This window comes from Agrilus planipennis, unplaced genomic scaffold, assembly GCF_000699045.2.
Source record: "Agrilus planipennis isolate EAB-ADULT unplaced genomic scaffold, Apla_2.0 scaffold140, whole genome shotgun sequence".
Taxonomy (NCBI): Eukaryota; Metazoa; Arthropoda; class Insecta; order Coleoptera; family Buprestidae; genus Agrilus; species Agrilus planipennis.
In genome coordinates this window covers 33,180-35,492 of record NW_020438943.1, presented here as the reverse complement: position 1 = coordinate 35,492, position 2,313 = coordinate 33,180, and the positions used below count along the sequence as shown (strand labels likewise).

Sequence of the window (2,313 nt, the reverse complement as noted above, 5' to 3'; positions counted from 1 at the left end):
TAAATATTTGATAATAACCACGATTAAAAATGCCAGTGTTTCGTATAAAACAAAAATAGTCCAATAGCAAACTATTATAAAAACATACTTATACAAATTCACGATAACGTTGACTTGCGGGTTTTTCGCAATCCTGCGATATAATAATAAAATTCGACCAAATGTATAAGAACTAAAGTTTTTAAACATTAAACAAATCAAATAGAAACTAGGTAATTGCAGTATAATTTTAGAAGTACCTTATTGTTATTTATAAAGAATTTGTATACAATAATAGTTTACCAAAATTAGATGATAGTTTACAGGGCCGTAGTTCGTAAACGTAAAGACCTGGGCATAACCTACTCTAACCGGCAGTAAGAGCACATGTAATGATTTTTTTAAGTATCGAAATTATGGAAAAGATTTGGATACATTACTTTTGTTCTTAATCAATCTCTATTTTTGATTAAGAGGCATCTATTTGACTATTATTACTTTGTTATATTAACAGTTTTTTTTTCTGCATTTTAAACTATAAGCAACTATATAAAAAATATCGTATACGTAAAGACCTGGGCATAACCTACTCTAACCGGCAGTAAGAGCACATGTAATGATTTTTTTAAGTATCGAAATTATGGAAAAGATTTGGATACATTACTTTTGTTCTTAATCAATCTCTATTTTTGATTAAGAGGCATCTATTTGACTATTATTACTTTGTTATATTAACAGTTTTTTTTTCTGCATTTTAAACTATAAGCAACTATATAAAAAATATCGTATATATAATTGTAATGTACAGGGCGCAAGGTAAAAATGCCCACCTTAGAGAAATATACAAAAGTAAGTGAAAAATATTCACCAACCAAGCCTTTTTAGACACAAATTCGATAAACCGAAGTTCGCAATTATCTACATCAACCAAACAGTGGACCATATGACGGTATTATACAAAGAAGTAACATATGCTCATCATACTATGCATTATGTTGTAGCACTTCTTTTATTAACCATATTGACACCAGATTAATAAAGTGTAATTAATATTAATTGAATTAGGTATTATTACCTGAGATAGTTGTAAACTGTAGCGTTCCATGGTCGTTGTCGCTAGGGCAGGGCCAAAATTAACATCCCAAACTCTCTTATTTGTTAGGCAATCTGTAGAAAAGGATACAAAAATTATTAAATACTTTTAATCAATAATATTTTAAAGATGACTGCTAAAATAATATATGTAACATATTTAATCCTATCACTATTCTTCTGACTTTCAAATTAACTCAAAACAGGTTGTTTATGTTATTTAAAAAAAAAAAAAAAATGAAAATGTATTAAGCTAACATTTACACTGCTCGAAACGACAGTTCCACATTAATACTACTGTTCTGCTTTTGACATTTTTGAAATGTTATTTAAAATCTGTCTATTGAAAGTAAGTTACAAATGTCTGAGAAATTGATGTTTCTAGGACCTCATCTACTACTTTTAATTATTACTTACCAATGTCATGTCATAAATCCCTCCATAAACAATAACACATTGTCTGCCTTCCCAATGGAAAAAAGGCACCTTCATGCTTTCCTCGTTTTTAAGCTCCTGTAAAATGAATTATTATGAGAGAGTGTTCAGATGTAATTAATTTAGCCTCCCCACTATAAAACGTGCCTAATACAATATTAAACTAATGCCCAACCCTTCTCTCTTTTAGTATCAATTGCATATGACTTTTACAGTTCTTTGGGATAGTGCTAAGTTTTGGAATGAAGAAGAATTATAATGAAGGTAATACATTTTATAAACAGCTGTTTGTAAATAAACTGTTATTAAAATAATAACTGTTTTTAAATTAGATTAGTAACAATAAGTACCATGCCTAAATTAATAATGGAAAGTTGTATTACTGACAAAATTAACTGTATTAAATAATCTTATCCACATAACTGTCTAAATAATTTAAAAATATTACTAATTATGATTTACAAGTTTTAAAATGAGCAATTAAAATTAATTATATCAAGTATTCTCATTTTAATTAACTGTAGACTGTAAGGTGTGAAAAGCAAACCAAACAACTGTTTTTTAAATATACTGTTATTAAAATAACAACTACATTTGCCTGGAAAAGAAACAATAAAAATATTCGTATTTGTTATTTCATAATTCAAAAAATGGTTTTATAAGTACTTCCAATTTTAATTATTTCATACGCCCTTAAATGTTCCAGGAATATAATTTACTAAATTGAATTCTAATAAATTCTATTGATAAAACATTTAAATGTATTTTTATTTATTGTTACCAAATTTCTAATAATACCTTATAAAT

The 2,313-nt window shown here is 27.0% G+C and overlaps 1 long non-coding RNA gene across 1 annotated transcript in view; it reads right to left on the bottom strand.

Moving 5' to 3' along the window:
* The window catches only part of LOC108739227, a 4,918-nt gene extending 3,173 nt beyond the window's left edge, over positions 1 to 1,745 (bottom strand). The window contains exons 1-2 of the long non-coding RNA XR_003231135.1: positions 1,489 to 1,745; positions 1,055 to 1,146 (exon numbers count right to left, since the gene is read on the bottom strand). This is a non-coding gene — a long non-coding RNA (uncharacterized LOC108739227). The remainder of the gene's footprint in view (positions 1 to 1,054; positions 1,147 to 1,488) is intronic.
* Positions 1,746 to 2,313: the final 568 nt, after the last annotated feature.